At 39.4% G+C, this 14,525-nt stretch overlaps 1 pseudogene; it reads right to left on the bottom strand.

The window, feature by feature from the left end:
- Nucleotides 1–2,870: 2,870 nt before the first annotated feature.
- On the bottom strand, nt 2,871–3,043 carry LOC114495933 (annotated as a pseudogene).
- Nucleotides 3,044–14,525: the final 11,482 nt, after the last annotated feature.

Below are 14,525 nucleotides of genomic sequence, written 5' to 3'. Positions count from 1 at the left end.
GATAGACAACCCATAAGATGCAGAGTTCAAAACACTGGTAATCAGGATGCTCACAGAACTGATTAAGCTCAGTTGCAAAATGAAGGAAGAAGTGAAGCCTATACAAAGTAAAATAAAGGAAAATATACAGGGAACCAACAGTGAAGGGAAGGAAACTGGGACTCAAATCAATGATTTGGAACAAAAGGAAGAAATAGATATCCAGCCAGAACAGAATGAAAAAACAAGGATTTAAAAAAAAATGAGTAGAGGATTAGGGACCTATGGGACAACTTTAAAAGCTCCAATATCCAAATCATAGGGGTGCCAGAGGGAGAAGAAGAAGAGCCAGAAATTGAAAACTTGTTGGAGCAAATAATGAAGGAGAACTTCTCCATTCTGGCAAAGGAAATAGACTTCCAGGAAGTCCAGGAAGCTCAGAGAGTCCCAAAGAAGTTGGACCAAGGAGGAACACACCAAGACATATCATAATTAAGTTACCCAAGATGAAAGATAAGGAGAGAATGTTAAAAGCAGCAAGGGGAAAGGAGAGAGTTACCTACAGAGGAGTTCCTGTAAGACTGATCAGCTGATTTCTCAAAAGAAATATTGCAGGCAAGAAGAGACTGGCAAGAAGTATTCAAATTGATAAAGATGCAAGAACCTACAACCAAGATTACTCTATCTTGAATTTGAATCCAGCAAAGCTATCATTTAGAATGGAAGGGCAAATAAAGTGTTTCCCAGGTAAGGTAAAAAGTAAAAGGAATTCATCATCACCAAACCATTATTGCAGGAAATATTAGAGACTTATTTAGGAAAAAGAAGATGATCAAAACCATGAACAATAAAATGACAAACTCATTAACTATCAACAACTAAATCTAAAAAGTGAAAACAAACTAAGCAGACAACTAGAACAGGAACAGATTCTTAAATATGGAGATCATTTGGAGGGATATCAGCTGAGAGGGGGAAGAGGGAGAATGGGGGAAAGATGCAGGAATTAAGAGCCCTAATTTGTAGGTACAAAGTAGACAGCAGGGTATTAAGAATAACATAGGAAATGGAGAAGCCAAAGAACTTATATGTATGATGCATGAACATGAACTAGAGGGGGATTGCTGGAGAGAATGGGCGGGGGGTGAGGGGGGCTCCTGGGCTGAGGGGGGTACTAGCAAAGAGGGAAAAAGTAGGACAACTGTAATAGCATAATCAATAAAATCTACTTTAAAATGGGAGAAATTATAGTATGTATTGTATAAAGAAAGAAAAGTCAGGAAGAGAAAGGAAATTAAAAAAACAAAACAAAACAAAACAAGAGATGGGAGAATTTGCTAGAGTGCTATCCATGAGCAGTGAGAAGGGATAGGCAGGAGACAAGGAGTCAAGGCTATATTCAAGAGAATGATTATGGTTGACCAAAGCATCTAAGCTATAAGAGGTGGGGGCAACTAAAATGGAGTGGAATGAGGGATAGCGAAAAGGCTGTAGGGATGGAGTGAAGAATTGCTGGATTCTGGGCTCTAGAAGAAATAAGCTGGAAACTTGGAAGACAGTGTCAAAAAAAGTGAAGTGATTGAATTTGAAATTATGGGAAAATGGCCATTTTATGTAAATGATAATGTCTAGGATTTTGTGGGATATTAATTGGAGAAAAGTTACATAGTTTGGAGGGAAAGATCATTGGAACAGCAGAGAGCAAGAAACCGAGAGGCCAGAGTTTTAGAAGGATTGCTTACATGGATACTGAAATCATTGCATTTTATAGAACTACTTTGGAGAGACTGGCAGTGATCCAGGAGCTAAAATTTTCCATAAAATCTCACTGTCTCACTTTTCAAGGTGACTATTTCACATGTTCTCTTTCTTCGTGCTTTCAACAACTGTCTGTCCCTTCCAGCTCTCAGCAGATGGTTTGTTTCTTATTTCACTAAGAAAATAAAATGAATCTGAAGAGAACTTCCAAATGCCATCACCACCCCTAACTCTCCACTCACCTGCACCCATGCTGTGTTCTCTGCCTTCCCTTCTGTTGGAGTGAAAGCATAATGTGGGTTCATGTCTAAGGCAACCTTTTTAAAAAAATTATTGATTGACTTTTAGAGAGATAAAGGGGGGAGGGGGGAGAGACCGGGAGGGGGAGAGGGAGAGAGAGAGATTGATCTGTTGTTCTCTGATTTATGCATTCATTGGTTTATTCTTGCATGTGCCCTGACCAGGGGTCAAACCTGCAACCTTGGCGGCGTATCAGGGCAATGCTCTAACCAACTGAGCTACTTAAAGCAACCTATCTTGACAGGACAGACCTAAGACCTTTCCATCACCGCACACAATTCCATGGACAGTGCTGCTCTACAGTGTCCCTGATTGATGCCCATTTATTTTCTACTTGAATGGTGGGGAAATGGCTACTTTCCAAAATAACATATTGAGTTTTAAGTAGGTCTATTTGCTAGAACATAATTTTGAATAATTTAACCCTTAATGTACTTCCTCTGACTTCTGCATAAGAATCCTAGTTCTTTGGATAAATATAACACAAATTCACAAGTTCTTTTACCTAGTGGCTCTTTGTCTATTTTCAGACTATTTTCCTATCTCCCTCTTTTGTTCTCTTCCTCAGGCCAATCCTCCCAAATGCCTTCTGTGCTTCCTCCCATGGAAGAATATGACTGTTTCCATATTCTTTCTGTTCTGGTGGCCCTCCTTCATATTTCTCCTATATTATGTTTTTCTAAATTTAACTCTTTATCTCAGTTGTGGTTTGATCAGCAGAAAACAGAACTACAACTTTTCTGTGCTCCAAGCACTTTATTTCCGTTCATGGAACCTAAGTTTGTCTTTTTTGTGTGTTTGTGTGTGTTTTAAAGCATCTCTTCTGGCAAAGAGGAGAGAGGGATTCTATTGTGCATATTAAGCTCATTGGTCACTAATATCCAGTCACCACTTTCTTTTTAACACAAGTTCCTATCATAAACCTGTATCAGACAAGTAATATTTTTATTAAACTTGATAAGAACAGATACTATACTTGATCTTAGCCAAAAGGCCAAGAAGCAATCAGACAAGTAATACTTTTTAAAAACCCCTGTTTAATTTTTAGTTAATGAAACTGTTATATATTCCAGGGGAAAGGAAGAGCAGAGGAGTGAGAAAACTCAGAAAGGGGAAAAATAATTCAATACTCAATGATGTATTTGTTTCACAAAATATTAAATATAAAAGAAAACAAAAAAGAGAAATGATAACCTTTAGCATAAAATGGTAATAAAATTCTCAATTGAAAATGGGCTGACAATAAGTTGCTTTTTCCAATAAGTGACTTTTAAACCCTTCTTAGGTTAATGCATATGCTGAATTATTAAGCAATACCTTTTTGCCATACTAATACCTCTTTACTGCAAAAAAGCTGAGTTCATCTTTGGAGGTACAGGGTTCCGTGTGAGTGTGCTCCTGTGAATTGTGTGGGAATACCTGTCCCATGCTCCTGTTCCCGCCTTGTTGAGGCCTTCAGGAACCACCCAGGATAGCTCTGTTCTACCTGAGGTATTTGCCTTATTAAAGCAGAATTCCCTTTCTTCCTTTCCTTTGGAATCACATGTGGGAAGGACATTCCCAACCATTAATCTGAGTTATGAGTTAAAATTGCCTTTTAATTAAGCCATTTCTCTCTACCCTTCTTGGACCAGCTTTCGAAAAGACAAATTTTCCCAAAGCAAGAAGCAATAGTACATTTGCCACAACAACTGTGAGTTGCTGAGTTCCCTGTAATTTAAGTACCTCAAGTCTTACCCTGAGTATTTCTTTACCACTCCATAATTCTAAAATTGGACATCTGACAAAGAGCTTCATCTCACGTGTTTAATTAAGGTATCCATTACACACTGTAGAGAGCAATACACCCCCAGATGTTCTGAGCCAGTCCACCTTCGCTGCTCACCTGTTCTGTATTTTCAGAAAACTTTAGAAAGCTGACACTTGAATATTTAGCTACTCCTTTTTAGGATGGTTTCAAAACATTGCCTACATGTGATGAGTAGTGAAATTCCTAATAATCCTTTGACTTGATTAGCTTCCCATATCCATAATCTCACCACATCCCTACAGCCCTTCCTGAGACCGGCCAGGCAGAAGTAACTCCCCCCTTATACGAGAAGAATCTTTGGTATCAAGAGATAATGGGATTTGTGCAAGGTCATACAGAATTGAAGTGTGAGTTGTGATTCAAACATTAGGCTGACACAAACGGCAGTGTATTTCTACCCTGCCATGGCACCTTCTCTACATTAGGGAAAGGGGCATCCATCTGAAACTCTCTCACTGTTTTCAAGAAACCAGCCTTTGAGGACTAGTCACTTCATCTAGGAAAGAAATAGCCAGGCATATTCTATGGCACACTGAATGATATCCAGTTTCCTGGTGACAAAATTAGATACATGGTTTACAGGATATTCAGCAGTAAGTCTCAAATCATAGAAACAACCATTTTTTAATGTTCATTTATAATAGATTCTTGGAGATGCTCTATTGAACAGTGTTATGCAGAATGATGATATAATAAAACTTGGGGCCTTGAAGAGATTTACATCTTTTAAACCTTTTTAAATGAGCTCTTTTTTTAATCGATAAGGTAATACATACATAGAGAGAAAATTTAGATAGGTGAGGAGGAATACCCTCTAATACATATATAGGCATACTATATAACTTCCTACCCTATTTGAATGTTTTCACCCCATTTGAATATGTTCATTGGTCATTTACATATTCTTTGGATAAATGTGTATTTAGATCCTTTGCATATTTGTATTTCTGAGTGTTAAGTATTTTTTATGTATTCTGAATATAAGTCCCTTGTAAGATGTACAAATTGCAAATATTTTCTCCTATTCTGTGGGATGTCTTTCACTTTCATGATGTTGTTTTTTGAAACATGAAAGCTTTAATTTTTATTTAGTCCAGTTTATTTTTTCTTTTGTAGCATGTGGTTTCAGTGTCATATCTAAGAAACTGTTCATTGCCTACCCTCAGGTCAGGAAGATGTACTCCTCTGCTTTCTTTTGGGATTTAATGATTTTAGCTCTTACATTCACGCCTATGATCAATTTTGAGTTAATATTGTACATGTGATATAAGGGTCAGGTACAACTTCATTCTTCTGCATGTGGATATCCAGTTGTCCCAGCACCATTTGTTAAAAAGATTATTCTTTCTCCATTGAGTCATCTTGCTACCCTTGTCACAAAATCAATTGACCATGTGAGGCTTTATTTCTGGACTCTCAATTCTATCCTTTCAGTCTACATGTCTATCCTCATGCCACTACTATGTTCCTGAATGCTATAGCTTTCAGTAAGTTTTAAAATCAGGAAGTATGGATCCTCCAGCTTTGTCTCGTTTTATTTTTAATTGTTTTGGCTAGTCTGGGTGTCTTGCATTTCCTTCGACATTTGGCATAGTCAGCTTTCAATTTATTCAAAAGAGGCAGATGATATTTTGATAGAGTTTGTATTGAACATACAGATCAATTTGGGGAGTACTGCCACCTTAACAACATTAAGTCTTCCAGTGCATGAACAGGGGATGTCATTCCATTTATTTAGTTCTTTAATTTCTATCAATAATGTCTTGTAGTTTCCAGAGCACAGTTTTTACTTCCTGTAAAAAATTTATTCGTAAGTATTATATTCTCTTTGATGCTACTGTAAATGAAATTGTTTCCTTAATGTCATTTTGGTTTGTTCATTGCTAATATATAAAATACAATTAATTTTTGTACACTGATCATGTGTCCTTCAACCTTGAACTTGTTAACTATCAATAGTTCTCATTGTTTTTTAGTCGATTGCTTTGGATTTTCTAAGTACACAATTATATTATCAATGAGAAGAGGTAGTTTTATGTCTTACTTTCTAATTTGGTTACCCCTTCCATCACTTTTTCCTGGTGCATCGCCCTCTCTAGAACTCCCAGAGTGCTGTTGGATAGAAGGGCAGGTGCAGACAACCTTGCCTTTTTCCTGATCTTAGGGGAAAAGCACTCAGTCTCTCATCAGTTAGGATGGTGTTAGCTTTGGGGTGTTTGTAGATTAGCATTGAAGTGTTCGGGATAACAGGCACCATGTCTGCAATGTCTCAAAGGTTACAGGAAAGTAATTATGGTGAGTATGTCTGTGTGGCCACGTGTGCATGCCTACAGAGAGAGCAGAGAGACAGCAAACATGATCAGGCTGATGTGGTGAAGAGTTAACACTGGGGAATTCTACGGAGCCACACTTGAGTCTGTTTTTCCTGATCCCTTTTCTCCAACTGGCAGAATTCATTTGATGCCACCTCATCCACTCAGAGGTGTAGGCCATGGGTCTGACAGCCACATTCTTGGTTTGATCCTTGACACAAACTCAGTATGTTTCTTATTTTTTATCACTTACTATTTGGAGTTCAGTAGCAATTATTTCTTTCAGTGTTACAAGTTCTGAATTTCTAGACTCTCTCTTTTTTGTTACTGCTTATAATCTAGCCAGGCATTTATGGATGCATCGGTCTTGTGGTAACTTGTAAAGTGCGCCAAATATTAACTAATCTCTTTCCCTAAAATTGAAAGTCTAGAGGCACATCTGCTTGCCAAGTTATCTGACACAGTAGCATATTTTTCTACATGTTTTGCCACAAAATAACATGGGTCACTATTTATCCTGAAAATGTTTCAGATTGGCCAGTAGGAGACCTTTGAGACTGGTTCCTATGTCCTTTTGCTTATCATTCTTTGAACACATAGTTACTTTCTGGCAAAACTAGGTATTCCAGGCTCATTTTGTACTTTCCTTGCCTCAGTCTGACAGCCATTTATTCAAGCTCTGGTTCCCTGAATAGGGAATGGTACAGTGAAACCAAGATCTGGGCTTCAGTGTGCTTGTCGCTACAGGAGTATCATTTCTTCTAGGCTCTGTCAGCAGAAAAGGCTGAATGATATATGCAGGTGTACACACTCACAGACATGCTCACAAATACCTACCTGTCGTCTGCCTAACTACCTTGAAAACCAAATGTTTACACTGATACCTCCACCTCCAATTCCAATTCAATACTCCAAAATTTATTCTGGCCTTCTCCTGTTCCAGATTGGTCAGTCCTCTCTCTAACAGTAAGAAGCCTGACCCTTGTTATCCTTGACATATTTACTAATCTGCTCAATCTCGCCATATATAATCAGACTTCCAAATATTCAGGTGGTATCTTTGGCCTTGGCTCTTCTGGGAGCTCAGACTACCTTGACCAGCTTCCTTTTACCCTGCCTTCAGCCCTCCTGAGCACTGACTACATCAGCTGAGGGCCCCCATCCCAGCCAAAGGAAGGAGGAAGGGGCCAATTAAGTTTTTGAGTTGGTGGTAATATCAAACAAATAGCAATCCTGGTAAAAACGTTTGTGATTGTTGGCATCTGAAAAGGACCTTGGGCCCCCAACCCAAGGATTATTTATCAGTTCAGCAGGTACTGGTCTATCTGACTATCCACTAAATACATGTGGGTGGGATGGGAGTAGAGGGTACTGTTGCCTAAGAGTACTTCCCTGCTCAGCTTTAAGAACATTACTTTTTGCCCTGGCTGGTGTGGCTCAGTGGATTGAGTGCTGGCCTGCAAATCAAAGAGTGCCAGTTAGATTTCCAGTCAGGGCACAAACCTGGGTTGTGAGCCAGGTCCCCGGTAGGGGGCGTGCATGAAGCAACCACACATTGATGTTTCGCTCCCTGTCTTTCTTCCTTCTTTTCCCCTCTCTAAAAATAAATAAATAAAATCTTATATATATGTACATATATACATATGTATGTATAAACAATATTACTTTTCTACTCCTGATGTATGTATATATGTGTATTTATCTGTTTTACACGCTTGAGTATGTGTATTATACGTGCATATGTATAGACATTATTGGTAGAGAAAAATTATCAAAAACATTCCTTTTTTGTAATTCTAAAAACAAAAATGTAAGTTAAAGTAGCCTTAACTGGTGTGGCTCTGTTGCTTGGGCATCACCCTGCAAAGCAAAAGGGTGCTGGTTTGATTCCTGGTCAGGCACAAGCCTGAGTTGTGGGCACAGTAACAGTCGGGGCATGTACAAGAGCCAAGCAGTGTTCCTCTCTTGAATCTATGCTTCTCTCCCACCCCTCTTCCCTCCTTTCCCCTTTCTCTAAACAAATTAAATAAACGTATTTTTTAAAGTAAAAGTAGAAGTCTTCTTGTTTTTTAATTTTAGTGTATCATGTTTTAGAGCTAATATTTTCACCCTAACAAACTGAGATTTCATTCTGCTTGGAGTTAATGAATGTTTTGGCTTGGACTGATAATTTGCTGTTCCAATTTGCGAGAATCCTCCCAAACATACTTGAGTAATGAAGGCCAATGTCACCATTGTTTCTAAACTGTGCAGAAATAATAAGTCAATCTACGTATCAGTTTGGTAAGCAAATATGTCCATCTTTTATTTAAAAGGGGCTATTTCATAAGTACAGGACAAAATCAATAGACTAGCACCCAGTCAAGTTTCTGAAAGCTCCTGAGATGTGGGTTAGCCAGTTTCTTGGTAGATAACTAACTACTCACCCCCTCTCTGACCCTGGTGACGGACACGCTGATGAAAGAGAACTGAGTCGAGTGAGGCTGCTTGGTTGGTTGTGTCACCGTGGTCTCACACTGGAGGGTGGGAGATTCCCTGCGTGATCTTGTGTTTTCTACAGTTACCCGCTCTGAGCCTCAGATTCCTTACCTGTGAAATACAAAGACGAAAAGCAGCAATTCTGTGGTTTATTCCTGGTGCCAATAAGTCTTATACCATTCAGGTTATTTATTCCCTTAAATAAGACTTCCACATTAATCAGAGATCTTACCTCCTGAAAAAGTTCGATGAATCCAAATTCCTGGTTTGGAGGAATTGAATGGAGAATTCATGCATAGATCATATTCTTTATTTAGTACAGCTGCTTCTCAATAACCACTGAAGGAGTAAGTTTCATAAACAGATGTCTACATGTAAATTACTTAATTTGCTAATTATTCTTCTCTGCTCTTGATAGTATTTGGAATTTATAACAGGCAGTGTCTGGTTCTAACTTCTAACTTGACCAGAGCTGGTGGCACCTCTGGGACAGGAGGTGAAGCAGCCACACACGCCGCAGGAAAGTGCAGAGCTTCCCACAATGTTGGTGCAACATGCTCCAGGGCCTGGACCCTGTGTGCAGGGGGCGTGTCCCCACGACAGAGGTAAGAGACAAAGTTTGCAAGGATGTTGAGTGAAATGGCCAAGAGCCCTGAGTGGGAGTGAGTCTGGGTTAAGTTTTGTGCATCTTTATTGTGAGCACTTTGATGTTGACGAGACGGCCAAGTGCTGTCTGTCCACAAATGGCATGTTTGTCCTGGGAGAGAGACCAATTCCAAGGAAAATCAGTCATCATGGAGAAGCTGATAAATGTGCCATTCCGAAAATCCACTGTATTATTACATCCCATGATCACTAGTCAGTTCCCAGTAATTCCATCCTTAGTTAGTATGGGTGCCGGGAAGGTGAAGGTGAGGGGTTGAAATGCTTGCACTATTTAGTTACTACAAAAATTATAGGTGGTGAATGAAGAGTTGATCATTAATTTTCACCAGTTATTTGTTCTCAAGAATATGAATGACAAATGAATTTGCACTAATATTTTTAGGGGTGGCTTTATATAATTTTCAATGAATACTTTGCATTTTGACTCTTTGCCTTGTTAACAGCTTGATTTGACTCAACAAAAATGTAACGAGTACATTTGTTTGTTTGCTTGGGAGTAGATAATTAAATAAAGGAAATGCATGGTTTTGTAAAAAGCAATTACCAATATGTAAGGTAGTATAAATACTTTTAGAACTGATGTATAACTTAGTACATTCAATACCTTTTAAAACTAGGAAATAACTGATAAACTTTATGGAACTGACAAACTTGGTGTAGTAAGGCTATCAGACTGTCAATGCTTGCACTTCTTGTTTTTAAGAGTATGATGTACTGCAAACGCCTTTCAGAAGGTAACGGATGGTGTGGGGGAAATGAATCCAAACAGCTAAGCAGTAATAGTTTTACAGAACCTGGAGGCCAGGAAAATCAAGTCAGCCAAGTAGGCAGAGAATGTTGTTTTTGACTGCACCTCTTTAAGTTCTATAAACAGTTAAGAAAACAAATAGACTTGCTGAGACCTTTTGGAATGGAGGCTAGCAACTCTCTTCTAAAGGTAAAAAGAAGAGGGAGGAGGATAATGGTGGAAAGAAGGGGAAGGGACTAGATAAAGAACATGTATGAGTGACCCATGGACATGGACAACCGTGTGGGGATTGACTGTGGGAGTGGAGAGTGTGGGGTGGGATTGGAGGAGGGGGGCAATGGGAAAATTGTAATAAAATAACAATAAAAAATAAAAAATATTAAAAAGGTATTTGCTTCACTATCAATATCATCTACATTGTTATACTTTGAAATGGCTAATTGTTGAGGTAAATATTTCATCAGTAATATTTATACTACTCCAATAAACAAATTCAAACGTTTTTAAGTTAATGACATTTTAAATTTAGTTTCAGAAGAAGCAATGAGGTAGGTGAGAGGGGGAGTGTTAAAGCACTGACTTGGAAATAGTCAAGAAACCTGAGTATTGGCCTGGGGGCTTCTAAGCAGCAGGGTGATCTTCAGCTGGGTCACTTACTGGTCTCTGCATCTCTGCTTACTCTGCTGAACACTAGAAGAGCTCTAAGTATTGTGCTTCAAGATCTAATACCTATGGTCAGGATCTAATAGCCATGATTCTAAGATAAATACTTACCCGCATCCCCCATTCTTCCTCAAACACATGATCACCTTACTCAAGACAGCACCTGCCCCACTAGAGGTTGTTTTTTTAATGTATTTTATTGATTATGCTATTACAGTTGTCCCATTCTTTCTCCTCTTTATTCCCCTCTGCCCTGCACCCCCCTCCCACCATCATTCCCCACCTTAGTTCATGTCCATGAGTCGTGCATGTAAGTTCTTTGGCTTCTCTATTTCCTGTACTATTCTTAACTTACCCCTGTCTATTTTGTACCTACCATTTATGCATCTTATTCCCTGTACATTTTTCCCCATTCTCCCCCTTCTCACCCCCAAAGATAACCCTCCATTTCTGTGATTCTGTTCCTGTTGTAGTTGTTTCTTTAGTTTGTTTTTGTTTTTGTTTTTTTAGGTTCGGTTGTTGATAGTTGTGAGTTTGTTGTCATTTTACTGTTGGTATTTTTGATCATCTTCTTTTTCTTAAATAAGTCTCTTTAACATTTCATAAAATAAGGGCTTGGTGATGATGAACTCCTTTAACTTGACCTTGTCTGGGGAGCATTTTTTCTCCCCTTCCATTCTAAATGATAGCTTTGCTGGATAGAGTCATCTTGGGTCTGTAGAGTCAACTACAGATTGCAGGTGCTCTGCTCTCCGTTCTTAATCAACAGAATCCGGGCATCATCCTTTCCTCTTTTACATTTTAAAAGGTCATGGCTAATAAATCTTTAGGTAAATGAGTCCGCAAATCACAATAAGTTTCCCTGGGCTGTATTCAGGCTGTTCCTATGGATGTATTTGGACATTAAATCACAAATACACAAAGCCCTGAAGAAAAATTACATGTATATATATTTTAAAAAATAAATTGACTTCTCTGTAAAATGGGTCAGCATCCAGATTGTTAAAACTACCTTAATGATTTCCTGTTAAGGGAGAGTTAAGGCAACATCCTACAGCCCCACTTTCTCTTTGTTTCAAAGAGGAATTTTTAAAAAGTATTTATAAGTGGTTTAGTAATATTTTATCAATAATTTGTTGCACTACTAAACCCAACTAAAGTGTTTTTACATAATATTTATATGATTTTTATTAATATAGTTTGTCCGTTGATGCCTTATTTGTTGGATTCTTCTTTCTCTTTCTGCGACTACGGGAAGAAGCTTTGATTACAGAGCACTGTAGCAAAATTTCCATTTTGTCTCTGAGTGGGAGGTTGCTATTTATGGAGTTTAAAAATTGTAGACAGATTTTAAAACTAAGGAAAAGTCAGAGTAGTGATATCTCAAATGAATTTGAGCAGAAATAGGGCACTTCTTTGATTTTTATATAACTAGAAGAAAAAAATCCAGCCTCCAATATTCTCAACCCCTAGAGACTGATTCTTTGAGGAGAGGAACATGTTTTTCCACCCTTTCCCTGAATTTTACAGGGTTTGGTAAATGGTTCATTTTTTCCTACAATTTTTTTTAAAGATTTTATTTATTTATTTTTTAGAGAGGGAAGAGAGGAAGATAGAGAGAGAGGGAAACATCAATGTGCGGTTGCTGGGGGTTATGGCCTGCAACCCAGACATGTACCCTGGCTGGGAATCGAACCTGGGGCACTTTGGTTCCCAGCATGCGCTCAATCCACTGAGCTACACCAGCCAGGGCCTTCCTACAAATTTTGTATAGGAGACATTAAAGAAAAATAATAACTGCAAAATGTTTTATTAGTAAGCTTGCCAACCAGGAGCCGGTGGCACTTTTGACTAGGAAGTGACCTTAGTATTTCTGCCTATGTGTATATATACCATAAATTTTCAAATGGCCAAAAAAAAAAAAGGAAAGGAAACTGTTCTAAAGGTAGAACACTGACAACTGTCGAAAGTAAATGAAAGAATGAGGCAGCTGGAGAGGAAGAGCAGCCAGAGAGAAGTGACTGGAGGTGGGGATGGCCCAGGGATTGTTATGAATGGCAATACTAAGTGCAATCTGAATGTGCTCCCATGCACTCAGGTGCAGAATCACCAAACCTGTCATTCCCAGGGAAATGCACATGGTCCTGTCATTCAGGATGGTGAAGTGCAGGAGGCTTTCTTCCCCTCCTGGAGTTGTGTCACTCTCTCAATGCTTACACAGAATTAAAAAATTGGGAAGAGACTCACTTGGCCTATTCAAAGGCTAGTGGCTGCATCCTCCATATAAGACTTGGTATGGGTTGAATTGTGTATTCCCCCCAAAATTGTGTCTCCCTCATAAGATATGTTGAGGTCCTAATCCCTGGTACCTCAGAATGTGACCTTATTTGAAGAGAGGGTCATTACAGATGTAATTTGTTAAGATGAAGACATATGGAGTAGAGTGGGCTCCTAATACTGAGTTGGCCAAAAAGTTCATTTAGTTTTTTCTATACAATGACTCCAGTAGTGCTTAGTTGTCTTTAACTTCATTCAAAATAATTTTGTAGATTGTATTGACAGCTGTCATATCAGCATGCATTTAAAAAAACGTATCAAAATTGGTGAATTTTTGTGCAGTCATCTTAAGATTGAAGATGGACTTCCGGCAAGATGGAGGAATAGGTGGACGCACCGTGCCTCCTCGCACAACCAGGATTAGAAAACCAATAATTTACAACAATAATTTACTATCAGAATAACACCCAGATCCGGCAGAGGATTTATCTGAATGGAAGTCAGGCAGCCAAGAAGTTGAAGTAGACGCGTTCATCAGGACTGGTAGGAGAAGACGAGCCGGCGGGCACGGGGCTGGCTCGGGTCGGCGGCGCGCGGAGGTCGGGGGAAGGTTTGGCGCGAAATCAGCGCAAAAGCCATCCGGCGCGCAAGAAGGCAGCGGTGATCCCTGAGTACGCAAGCTGCGGCTGGCAGACCCAGAGGGGTAGCGATTGTGGACCAGGGCAGAACTCACGGCCCAGAAGCCCAGACAAGGGTCTGAGTCCAGGGGAACGGAACTACCGCCATTGTTTTCCCCCGCCCACCCCGCCCCCACATATATACCCCGCCCACCCGGCCCCCACATATAACGTCACAATCTAGCGACTGGGGTGCCCAGCCCCGGTGAGCACCTAAGGCTCCGCCCCCCACTGTAACAAGAGCAACCAGACCGGAAAAAAAAAAAGGAGAGATGGGGGAAAAAACAAAAAACAAAAAACTATGTTTTCAACAGAGCAGATCAGTCCCCCAGGACTCATCCTTTTGAGCGACCAAGAACTAGCCAATCTATCAGATGCGCAGTTCAAAACACTGGTGATCAGAAAGCTCACGGAACTGGTTGATTTTGGATGAAATTTAGATGAAAGAATGCAGATTACCATAAAACAGATGCAGGAAGACACGCGGAGGAGAGCCAATAGTGAAAGGAAGGAATATGAGTCTCAAAACAATACAGTGGACCAGAAGGAAGATAGAATCAACCAAGCAGGAAAGCATGATGAAATAAGAATTCAAAAAATTGAGGAAAAGATTAAGAGCATCCAAGACACCTTTAAACGTTCCAATATCCGAATTATAGGGGTACCAGAATCGGAAGGGGAAAAGCAACAGATTGAACATGTATTTGAACAAATAATAAAGGAGAACTTCCCCAATCTGGCAAAGGGAACAGTCTTCCAAGAAATCCAAGAAGCTCAGAGAGCCCCAAAGAAGTTGGACCCAAGAAGAAACACACCAAGGCACATCATAATTACATTAGCCAAGGTAAAAACGAAGG

Source organism: Phyllostomus discolor, chromosome 4, assembly GCF_004126475.2.
Source record: "Phyllostomus discolor isolate MPI-MPIP mPhyDis1 chromosome 4, mPhyDis1.pri.v3, whole genome shotgun sequence".
NCBI classification, from domain to species: Eukaryota; Metazoa; Chordata; class Mammalia; order Chiroptera; family Phyllostomidae; genus Phyllostomus; species Phyllostomus discolor.
Note: the sequence above shows the minus strand (reverse complement) of the source record. Positions and strands in the feature narration are given on the sequence as shown.